The sequence below is a fragment of the Microtus pennsylvanicus genome, chromosome 17, assembly GCF_037038515.1.
Source record: "Microtus pennsylvanicus isolate mMicPen1 chromosome 17, mMicPen1.hap1, whole genome shotgun sequence".
Lineage (NCBI taxonomy): Eukaryota > Metazoa > Chordata > Mammalia > Rodentia > Cricetidae > Microtus > Microtus pennsylvanicus.
In genome coordinates, this window is record NC_134595.1 from 31,941,632 (window position 1) to 31,953,498 (window position 11,867).

The 11,867-nt window shown below is 44.8% G+C and overlaps 1 pseudogene; it reads left to right on the forward strand.

The window, feature by feature from the left end:
• Positions 1-523: 523 nt before the first annotated feature.
• On the forward strand, positions 524-4,441 carry LOC142836821 (SCY1-like protein 2; annotated as a pseudogene).
• Positions 4,442-11,867: the final 7,426 nt, after the last annotated feature.

Genomic DNA, 11,867 nt, shown 5'->3' on the forward strand with positions numbered 1-11,867 from the left:
GCTATTCATCTTCGGCCTACAGGTCTAGCAAATCCAACAGAGCTTTCTGTGAAGCATGACATTCTGAAGGGCTGTTCCTCCTTATCTTGACAATATTTGACAGTCACTTTCTTTTGTCTCCTGCTTGTCCAATTAAGACAACATATTGCCAGTCATCGAGACAGGGGCATTTTCTTGTTCAGTGGCTTACTTTTGCCACAAAGAAAGTACAATTCCATGTGGAGTTTCTTTGATGCCCATTATCTTCTCTTAAGTAGATTGTTGCTGTCAGGAGCAGATATGTCTCATTGTCATAGAGAGAGGGAGGGAGAGGGAGAGGGAGAGGGAGGGGGAGGGGGAGGGGGAGGGGGAGAAGGAGAAGGAGAAGGAGAAGAAGAAGAAGAAGAAGAAGAAGAAGAAGAAGAAGAAGAAGAAGAAGAAGAAGAAGAAGAAGAAGAAGAAGAAGAAGAAGAAGAAGAAGAAGGAATTCTTGGGAGACGTGAGGTGGTGAGCTAGGTAACTTGAACCACCAAGTACTGCAGACATGGAGTCCATGCTGAGTAAATTGAAGAGCACTGTTACAAAGGTAACAGCTGATGTTACTAGTGCTGTCATGGGAAACCTTGTTGCTAGGGAACTTGATGTTGGCTAACACACTGTCAGTGGTGACTGTGGGCTGGCATGGAAGATTTTTTAACAGCACAAAGAAGTCAACAAAACAGGAAGTGGCTGTTTTGTCTTTGATAAAAAGATGATTGACAAATGTCAAAAATTTGAAAAGGATCAAATCATTGGTTCTTTAAAACAAGGAGTCCAGCAGCTCACCCAGCTATGGCACCCTCTCCTTCTTACTGTCCAGCATCCCTTGAAGAGTCAAGGGATTGCTTGGCATTTTGTACAGAACCAGTTTTTGCCAGTTTAGCCAATGTTCTTGGAAACTGGGAAAATCTACCCTCTTCAATATCTCCAGACATTAAGGGTTATAAACATTTTGATGTAAAACTAAGTATGGTTTGTTTAGGATTGTAAGGATTGTTATTTTTGCATAGCAGTGTGAAAATGGTTTATGGAAACGTTAATCCTGAAAATGTCATTTTGAATAAGAGTGGAGCCTGAAAAATAATGGGTTTTGAGTTTTGTGTGTCAAACAATCTTTCTGAATAAGAGCCTAAGTTTCCTTGTGAAGAGTGGGACCCAAACTTAACATCTTTGTGCCTTCCACATCCTGAATACTTGGCTCCTGAGTACATCCTCTCCATGAGCTGGGAGATAGCAAGCAATATGTATTCTTTAGAACGGTTATGTATGCTGTCTCTAATAAAGAGAAACCTATATTTGAAGTCCACAAGGAGGGTGTTTACAAGAGTTTCAGTAGACATTTGGACCAGTTGAGTCACTTAGGATCCAGTTCACTTAAAAGTAGACCTGAGGAAGTTTGTGAACAGGTGAAACATTTGCTAAATGTGACACCAGCTCTAAGACCCGATGTGGATCAGATGAAAAATCTTGTTATTTTATTTATTTATTTATTTATTTTTACAAAAAATGGATTTGCTCCTAACCAAAACCCCTCCTGACAAGATAAAGAGCAGTGTGCTGCCCGTGGTCTACAGAGCCCTGGAGGGTACAGTGTCTTCTATTCAGATCCAGGAGCTCTAATCATCCCAGCTTTTGCAAATCTTATACACTACCCGCCCATGAAAAATGTTTGATTCCAAGAGTTAAAAATGCCCATTTACAAACATCTTCCCTGGCTGTTCGTGTGAATTCATTAGTCTGTTTAGGAAAGATTTGAGTACTTGGATAAGTGGTTTGTACTTGATAGCCTACTCTTCTTACAACAGATTCCCTACAAGGAGCCTGCGGTCCTCAAGGGGGATTCTAGGTATCTGCAAGTGTACTTTCACTCATAAGAAATTGGGAATCACCGAAGGGCAAAGACTTGAGCGATTACTCGTGATGTAATAGGTAAACAGCCCTTGTGTCTCTGTTGTAGAGGTGAGGGTTGATGCACTAATGCTGTAAGATTAATTGTAGTTGGAAATAACATTTTTTTGTTACTGGGCATTGGAATGTAGAGCCTTGCGCATGCAAAACATGAACTTTGCCATTAAGTTATACCTTCAACCTGAAACAATTTCAATATTTAGAATTTTTATTGGATGGGAAAAGCAGTTGTTTTGTTTTTCCTGTCTAAATCCTTCCTCCTTTTCAAGCCTGGTCACATCATAGTGACTACAGCACTTGTTCTTGTTCTATTCTAAACCTAACCATCAGCCTATATCACATCCGGTCTCTCAGTGACCATTAAAATCTTCAACAGTAGTAACTGGCTTCCCGCTTCTCTAGATTCATGGAGTACTGGTGTTGCCACTAATAAGTAAAAGTTGTTTTGTTAAGTTTAAAATTAATACTTAAATGCCATATTATGTTGCTCTTGGAAGTGCTTGAAGATGATCTAAAATATCTTCAAAAATGTATCTGTGACTATGAGTTCAATTCTAATAGGTGACTAATTAATCTGCATTTCCTTATAATCCTAACAGTTGGTAATAACTTAAGGTCTAGAAATTTGTATTACATTGTTAAGAGTTGAATGGGTACAATACCTTGAACAAGACTAGAAATGTATGTATAACATGTTTTAATAAAATGAATTTAATATACAAAGTTTGTATACAATATGCAAAAGTCCAACCCAATGTAAAACATTCAAAACTAGTTGCTTTTTAAAAAGTTAATTTATCTTATATCTATATCCTTTTCTTTTCATAGTAGATTCAATAATCTAACCTTTTATTCTATCACCTATCTATATACTTTTTTTCTTTTCTTTCCCATTTGTCATTTTTCAAGACACGGTTTCTCAGTTGCTATGGAGCCAGTCCTGTAGACCAGGCTGACCTCAAACTCGCCTGCCTCTGCCTCCTGAGTCTGGCATATGCTATTACCTCCTGGCCTCTTTCTCTCAAAACTAGATTATCTATAGTCTTTTTTTCCCCAAACAATAACCTTGAATCTAATTTCCTTGTTCAGTTTTTTTCCCTGACAGTTATCCATAGAAACTGACAACCAACACATTAGACAAAGACAAACATCCATAATCCATTTTTTGGGGGGACCGTGGGTGTAGTTTTCTAGGCTACTTTCTGATGAATGGAGGCACTGATAATCTTATGGGGACCCAGAGAAAATTTAGGATTATGGTCAAGTCCTGACAGGAGTATTCTGTGAGGCTGGATCATCTCAGGCAGCAGTCTTGAGGCTGTTCTGGATGTAGAACTCAAAGGAAACTCCAACCGAGGTGCTCTAAAACGTTGAATATCTAGGCCATCCACTCCTATTGGAGGATTTTTCAGGGGGTCTTTATGGATCAAACCTTATTTTTCTTAGTCCAGAAGGAATCCACAGTCTCTCACTTCCTGTGGAAACAAAAGCACAACCTCTTCTCCAAAGTAACATTATCTTTTGACTTAAATTTCGAAGTCAAGGCATCTTCAAGATATATAGGTTGGATTAATTCAGCAGCATTTATGTTCAAATGTCTTTTAGCAGTTGCTGCTCCTTTCTCAATACAAAGACAACACAACTAACATACAGTATCCAGATTCTCTGTGTGTTTTCCATCTTTACATGGAAGCTAAGCTGGGGCGGGTGGGAGCTGGGAGCACTGGTTTTTCTCCCGAACTCAGTTGCCTGGGTTTGGGTCCTAATTCCTAGAGCTGGAATTCCAATCTCAGCTCTGTCCTGGTGACTAAAAATCCTCAGGCAATGGCTTTTTCATAAATTCATGCCCCCAAAAGTTGAGCCTGAAAATGAAGCGGAGCAAGTCTGGAGACACATCAGCTCCTAGTGCTTGCTGGACTCACCCCTTGGTATAAAATCTACCCTAGAACAAGAGCTTCAAGTCTGCTGTACTTGATATCAAATGTACCCTAGAACAAGAGCTTCAAGTCTGCCGTATTTGATATCAAATGCACCCTAGAACAAAAGCTTCAAGTCTGCCGTATTTGAATCTTTCTGAGGATTCTCAGCAGAATGGCTTCTCATCTCAGAGACTCCTGTAAGCCCCAGTCACCAGAAAATGGCTTATCAGACAACATCCAGGTTTTTTTAACCCAGTTTCCTCCTGTGTCAGGGGAAGACCACATCTCCACCTCCCCTAGTGCTCAACTCAACTTTCCCAACTGACAATGGCTCCTGTGCAAAACAGGAACTACAAGCACTCTGGGAGACGCTTACCTTGTGGTTGTACCCAGAAAAACAGATCAAGGAGCAGTTTCTCAAAACCATGCATGACAAGGATAAGTTTGCGGTAGAAGACAAGTGGGAATCAAGCGGCCGAAACATGGGGAAACTCACGGAGAAACTGACTGACGAGTGCATGGAGCCTCCCGTCATGGCTCACGTCTCCGTGCAGGGGCGGGAAGCCCTCTTTTCTGGGAATATGACCTTAAAGTAGTCATTAAGCTCTTGAAAGAACAATCTACAACAACATTAACACAAGAGAATGCAAGGACACCCTTGCCAATCTCCCAAGGACAGTGAAGTTGGCCAAAACAATCCCTGGAATGCTAGTGAAGAAGACAGTGGTGTTGGTAGTCCTGGGAGTGAGATGGACTCCCTTGTCATTACCCAAAAGGATCAGTTTCTTCAGTCTGATCATCCCTGTTATCTTTCAGTCCACAAGAAAATACAGGAGAGATCATTTTTCTATGCAGAGTGTCAGAAAGGCTTCTATGTACACACAGGACAACCTGAAACTACACACAAGCGAAAGAAAGAAGCCTTTCAAATGTAGTACACGTGGAAGGTCGTTCAGTCATAAAACCACCCTGCTAGCATCTAAGAGGATTCATAGAAGTCTTACACCTGCAAGTGTAATTATAGCTACCACCAATCATCTACGCACCCACCGTTACCTGAGACGTTGCCCCAAGCCAGTTTTAAATGGCAATCCTGCCCCCAGGCATCTCAGAAAGAGACCGAGTCTGAGAGATTTTTTTCTTCCCATTTTATAATCCTCTCTTGTTCTGAGATTAAAGGCATGCACTACCCTTTTCTCTGGCAACTAGTGTGGCTACTGGGATTAAAGGTGTGTGTTACCACTGCCCGGTTTAAGGCTGGCCAGTGTGGCTGTTTTACTTTCCCGATCCCCAGGTAAGATTTATTCAAATACAGTTGAAATGCCACACTACAGATGTGGTCACCACCATAAACCCAGCAGTTCAAGCACATAGGCAGTACCCTAAAAAAACCCAGAGAGTTTTTTAGGTGTGAGTTACAATACACATCTTTCCTCCCCATGCCTGCCTGTCACCATGGGTTTTTCTTGTTTTGTTTTCTTCAGAATGGCCCAACACCCAAACACTGGGCCATAGTCCTTCCCAAAGTCTGGGGGCAGCCTCTGATAAACGAAGTGACGTCTTGATAATCCAAGATGCCCATGGAAGTCTGCTCTCCAAGCAATAACAGAGCAAACTAGACTTCAAATGACTGCAAGCAAGCAGCAAGCGTTACCAGGCTTACATTTATGGGATGTACAGTAGACATGTGAGAGGACCGGATTGTCTACATGACTACTATTGTGCACTTGTGTAGTAGTAGGCATAACCAGGTCACTCAAGAACCTATTTTATATCTTGTAAACACTGGGGCATAATCAGTATTTTGGCCATCATCAGTCCTTATGTGATAGGTCAGTCAGACCTGAGGATTGGAGTTGAAACTGAGGGGTCAGCAGGAGCAAGGGACCTCTCCCAACTGCTGAGCCAGAGCTCTCCCTCCGTCTCTCTTGAAAGTTATTTTCTCATTTCTCCCTCCATGCTTGTTTCATTACCACCCTTTCATTTCCCGTGCCTGCTGTCAAGCACATCTCTTCAAAAGCAAGCGGGCTGCCCTTCACAGTGGACACATACCCCTGCTCAAAAGCTTCATAGGCTCTTGGGTGTCACCTCCGGAAATAGACTAGATAGAGCAATGATCTCAGGAAACCAAGGGAACCAGGAGCGAAATGAAGTGAAGTTCAATACCATCACAGGAAACAGAGGGAGGCGTCTGGGTCAACACCCAAGTTTTCACATTGAGAGTCAGGGGAAAGAGCCATGGTTGATTGCCTGTATTTCTGGTATTCCTGATGAAATCTAATCTCCTCTATTGTCCTCAGAAGCAGGAGACAGAGCTTGATGCAGCCCGAGTTCTTCCAGAAACTTCTATTCGGGTGAAGCCATGGTCTTCACTCTGTACCACAGAAAAGAGATTTAGGACAAGTCCTCATGAAGCACAGCCGGAGTTAGTTATGAAAAGATGATCTTATGGTTACGGTTGCTTTGTTGTCATTTGGAGACAGGACCTCAAGTAGCTCAGGCTGGCCTCGAACTTGATACATAGTCAAAGATGGTCTCAAACTTCTGATCTTCCTGCCTCTATCTCCAAAGTGCTAGAACTACTCAATGTGCCCAGCGATGTAATGAAATGTACTGATACAGGGTCACATGCTGACGTGGAGCGTGAGAGAGGGCGTAAGAGGACCACTGTGCATGTGCCCGGGTGCATACAGTGTTCTTGAAAGAGAGTCCCAGCTACCAGGTTTGAGGGAGTTGCTTTAAAGGGCCAAGTGTAAAGGGAATTTGAATTGAGAGAGGGGATAGAGAATTCCAAGAATTGTCTTTTTTTTTTCCTGGAATAAGATCACTACTCCCCTTTTTCTGTTCTTATATGAGGTTTCCTGGCTGTGTCACAGTGCCAGACAGATAGTTGCCTGATGGGAGAAGGCAGCTGTACAAAGTTAGGGATGTGGAGGTACCAGGGTAAGGAAGCACAGCATGGTCAGCGGTCATCTGGGCCAGCCATGCTAGTTCCAGCCTGTTTGGAGGTTGTCCTGTATAACACAGCTCCACTTTACCCAGCCTCTATCTGCCCTGTGGTCTCCTCGTTCCCCATGGTTGTCCAGCTTACCTGAGTGTGAGCAAGGCCTCTAGGAGGTAGTCAGGTCACCTGGGCTCTAAGACGTGATAAAAAGCTGTGTTAGACCCCTGTCTGGCCCTTCTGCCATGTGAGAACACACGGAAGATGCCTGTTTTGGAATTTTGGAACAGAGAGGAAAGCCTTCAGCAGACACAGAATTGCTGACACCTTAACATTGGACCTCCTGGCCCCTAGAAGTGTGGAAAATACATCTCCGTTGCTTATAAACTAAGAGCAGCTCACAGCATACTGCCATCGAATCCCAGACTGAGACAGAGCACACAAACCTCAACCCCTCACCGCCTTGTGCTCACACCTACTGGGCAAGACTGGGGACTGGCCCTGGGTCTCAGTTACCCTCACAGCAGGCCTCAGGAAATTTCCAGAAGGATCAGAATCATAGACTTGGCCTCCTAAGGGCTACACACAAGAAAGTGCTTTTGTCTAAGCCAATCACACATCTCCACGACTCCATGCATTTTCTCCCATGAATCACAGGGCTTACAAGCAAGGATAATGGAGGACCATTCTGGCATCACTTGGGCAACCCTCTTTATACACCCCTCTTACCACCACCCCCATTCCCTTCATAAAGAAAGAGAACCCCAATGAAAAGACAGCCCATCTCTCTCCATCTGAATTTGAAATCTCTTTTCTTTCCTTGCCAGTCTGTCTTCAAAGTGCCCGGTTCACAGTCACAAGCAACGGAACCAGCTCTTGGCTAATTGTAGAGACAATTAGCCATTTGTTACTTGTATTAATGAGCCAAGTGGGTAATTGTTTCTGGCTGGAGCCACCAGAGGCACAATCGGTGGTCTGCATTCCTAATTTCTGGTTAAATCTCTTACCTCCTGGCTGGGTAGAAAGCTGGCCTGTGGCTTTTAGAATCCTACTGCTAAGAGCATTTAGGTATATCAGGACCAGAAAGCAGAGTTTTACATTTCACCCTCCTCACGCGCTCCGGTTGATGAGAAAGGTGTTCCTTACAGTTTCCTGTAAGACAGCCGAGATGGTACAAGGAACAAGGGACACATTCTTTCCCTACATCCCAGAGAAAGCACAAAACCATAGCCACTCTGCACGCGCGCACAGCCACCCAGATGGCCATCTCAGATCTGTACTCCCCAGGGCAGGCATCTCTTCTGACCACTGACCTCCTCTTCTCTATCTCTGGCATCTGGGAGCTGCAGAAGCTCTCCCCCAAATTCACCTTCATCACTATTGGATGGGCGGCCTTCCGCCGTACTTGCTGTTCTGGCCTTCCAAGCCTGCTCAGAAAGCACCTCCCATCTCCCTCTCCCTCAGGCCCCTGCTCTAGTTACTCCCTGTTCTGCGTTCAGATAGGGCTGGTGATTCTTTCTACAAAGCTAGAGGGCAGCCCTGATAGCCAGCTGGAGAGAGAATTACCTACCACTTACAGCACCTCTGTGTGAGGTGTGCAATTAACGCAGGTGTAGATAGAGCAAGCAGTTGAAAAAAAAGCCCTTGATGCAAGCGCACTGATATTTCTGATAAAATTTTGCTAAAACATAAGACATTTTGCACCTCCCCCGCAAACAAAAGCAATTCCGAGACCTTCTTTCCCAAGGAGCTAAATAATTCCATTATAGACAAGAAATCTTTCTGTTGTTGGGTTTTATTGCTCTTTACTTCTTGGGGAGGGGGCTACCACCCAGCTCCTAAATAAACCACACATGGAGACTTATTCTTACTTATGAATGTCTGGCCTTAGCTTGGCTCATTTCTAGCCAGCTTTTCTTAAATTATTCTGTCTACCTTTTGCCTCTGGGCTTTTACCTTTCTCTATCTCTGTATATCCTCTCTTTCCTTCTTAGTTCGTGACTGTTCGTGTTGTTGGACGACTGCCCCTGTCTCTGGCATCTTATCCTCTTCTCCCAGATTTCCCCTCCTATTTATTCTCTCTGCCTGCCAGCCCCACCTATCCTTTCTCCTGCCTACCTATTGACTCTTCAGCTCTTCATTAGACCAATCAGGTGTTTTAGACAGGCACTGTAACACAGCTTCACAGAACAACAAAAAAATGCAACGCATCTCTGCATCATTAAAACAAACGCTCCACAGCATAAACAAATATAACACATCTTAAAATAATATCCCACAACATCTATCTGTGAGCAATTTTGGATCACTGAATTACTGGAGCTGGATGACCCAGCAATGTATACGTGTGTGTGTGTGTGTGTGTGTGTGTGTGTGTGTGTGTGTGTAAGGGGGACGAGCAAGTATATACACATTTGACGTCAGGGTGGGAGATACACAAAACCTATCATTTGCCTATGACTCCTCTTGCCTTTGTAACATCACTTTGTTGGTATAACATCATCTGGCTTCTCGCCTCACCTGCTTGAATGTTATGGGTTAGTAAAAAGTGCTGCATCCCCAACGTTTTACATGGGTTAGTTGTTCAGTCTGTGAACCACTTTCCAGGGTATTCATGTTGTAATGGCTTTCAGAAGACACACAGGCCCTGGTGTATCATCCTCTTGTCTTATGTAGCTCTCAGGGAGCCCTTAAATACCAGTACCCACCTTCTCAAGGTTATTTGCCTAAGAGCATGCATTAAGTAGGCAATGGACACAAATTTGAGCGAGGGCAAGTGGCACAAATTCAGAACTCCATTCTTCACCCCAACATCTGTGGGCCTTGTCATCAGGCATCAGTCCTACAAGCATGGGAGAAAGACAGACAAGGGACCCACGCACTCTGGAACCTGGTTCAGTCCCCATCACTAAGCGCTGAGGAGGCCACTGAGACAAGGTCCACAGACAAGAGTAGAGAACTGTGCCGTTGTAGTCAGGGTGACTGTTGCTGTGAAGAATCCCATGACTAAAGCATCTTGGGGAGGAAAGGGTATGACTTACACTTCCATACCACTGTTCATCACTGAAAATGTCAGGACAGGAACTCATGCAAGGCAGGAACCTGGAGGCAGGAACCTGGAGGGAACCTGGAGGCAGGAGCTGATGCAGCACCCATGGAAAACCACTGCTTACTGGCTTGCCCATCAGGGACCCACTCAGCCTGCTTTCTTATAGAAGCCAGGACCACCAACTCAGGAACGGTACCACCCACAGTGGGCTGGGCCCTCCCCCCTCCCCATCAATCACGAAGCAATGCCTTACAGCTGGATCTTATGGAGGCGTTTTCTCAATTGAGGGTCTGTCCTTTCGGATAACTCTAGCTCGTGTCAAGGTGACATAAAACTAGCCAGCACAGACTTAGAGTCAAAACTTGGTTGCTGGCCTCCTTGTGACATAGTCACAGAATCTCAGTGTGAATCGGGAGGAGGGCACAAGCCCCACTTCTAGCTGAGGAGCCTTTGGTAGTACAGAGTTTCAGAGAGACAGAGACAGAGACATAGAGACAAGACACAGAGAGAGGCAGAGGGGGGGACAGAGAGAGAGAGAGAGAGAGAGAGAGAGAGAGAGAGAGAGAGAGAGAGAGAGAGAGAGAGAGGTGGCGTCTGGTAGGCTGACTAACCTCCAGCGGGAGGTCACATATCCAAGAGTATAGATAGGACAGCATAAACTGGACTTGATGGGCTTACAAAAAAAAAAGAAAAAAGAAAAGAAAAAGAAAAAAGAACCAATAGGAGAAAGGGCAGGGATCTTTGAGTTGGGGCAGAGGATGAAATGGTCAAAGCACATGGTAAGGGATTCTCAAAGGAATAAGGGGAAGTGAAGAAAAGCAGAACCATAAGAACAAGCTCTCCTGTTCTTCTCTGGCCTTAGCAGCCTACAAGCGAGAGCTCCTTGGGCAAAAGTAAGACTATCGACACTGTGTGTAGGGGTGGGGGTGTCTCACGCTGTAGCCTGGGCTAGCCTCAAAGCTGTAATCCCTTCAACTGTCTGTCTGCCTAGGATTTCTGGACACGGACACACACACACACACACACACACACACACACTTGAAGGGGTGCTAAGACCCTTGGATATGACTCTTTCGCAGGAAGCCCATACCCCATCCCATCCTTCGATGTGCACGGCCATCCTTTTCTTAACTCTTCACCACCCCCAGCCTACACTGAAGTCTGCATTAAAATGACTTTGCTTCGACTTTGATTCATCTTGAGGTTCTTTTCTTCAGTGTTGCCAAGAACCCTGGCTTTGCTCAACCTGTGGTTTCTGAGAGCGCAACTGACCACGTTCAGCTTCCTGCTGCCTTTGACCTTGACAGCAGTCTCCCCTTCCATCCTGCTTCTTTCCTAAGCACCTGCGAATCTGTGGGCTGCTTCTGCCTCAGACACATAAGGAGAGCGAAGCTTCACCAGTTGAGGTTCCTCCTTACACAGCTTTGGAGGCTGAAAGAGGATCGCTTCGCTGACTCTTTCCTCCTCTGTCTCCCTTTCCCTTCCTGGCCATTGCATGACTCCTTCTGGAGGAATTGGGAGAAGAGGGAACCAGTCTCTACATCCTCAAGCCCCAACCCTGGAGAGGGGAACCCATATACTACTGAGTGTCAGGATCACCTTTGAGATCTTCTCAAACTTGCCTTCTCTCCATGGACCCCAAGCAGCCATCATAGAGCCCTTCAATCAGATTTGGGGGAAGCCATTGTTTCAGACAGAACTCTGGCTGCAAGCCTACAAAGACTAAAACCAAAATGGAGTCACTCATGTCAAAGCTTCATGCCAATCAACCTATTTAGGCGTGCAAAGAGATGGCAGCCAAACAGCACATGCCAGTTTTTGCTAGTGTGCTCAGACACTCACCCCTGAGGACTTGGGTCTCGTGAGGAGGCAGCCAGGACCATCTGATGTTAATTAACACTACTCAAACAATGATACCAAAACCAGCCTGTTAGTTCAACCCTTTCAGATCCAGATTTGGGGTACCACCAGAACCACGGATTACTAATAAAACCAAATTAGACCTTCAAGCTAAATCCACTGGAATGTTAGC